Genomic DNA, 316 nt, shown 5'->3' on the forward strand with positions numbered 1-316 from the left:
ATATATATATATATATGCCTGAGGAACAAGTTAGCTGATGAACAAACAGAAATGTCAAGTATAAAACTTAATCGTTCTATAAAACTGCGTAAATTCTTACAAAGTTCACTGAATTCCACATATAACTTTTAAAGAACATTTTGCAAATATGAGCATGTTTGGTTTTCTTTTAATCCTCAAACATTTTGCTAGGTCAACTGTGTCTAAGAACTATTAGGCAGAAATACTGAAAAAAAATCAACACAGCTCTGGTCTTCAAATGGCTTTTTTAAAGTGAAAATTAACTTAGCATACATATTAAGACAAAGACAATAGA

This window comes from Rhinopithecus bieti, unplaced genomic scaffold (assembly GCF_001698545.2).
Source record: "Rhinopithecus bieti isolate Rb0 unplaced genomic scaffold, ASM169854v2 scaffold_29254, whole genome shotgun sequence".
NCBI lineage: Eukaryota > Metazoa > Chordata > Mammalia > Primates > Cercopithecidae > Rhinopithecus > Rhinopithecus bieti.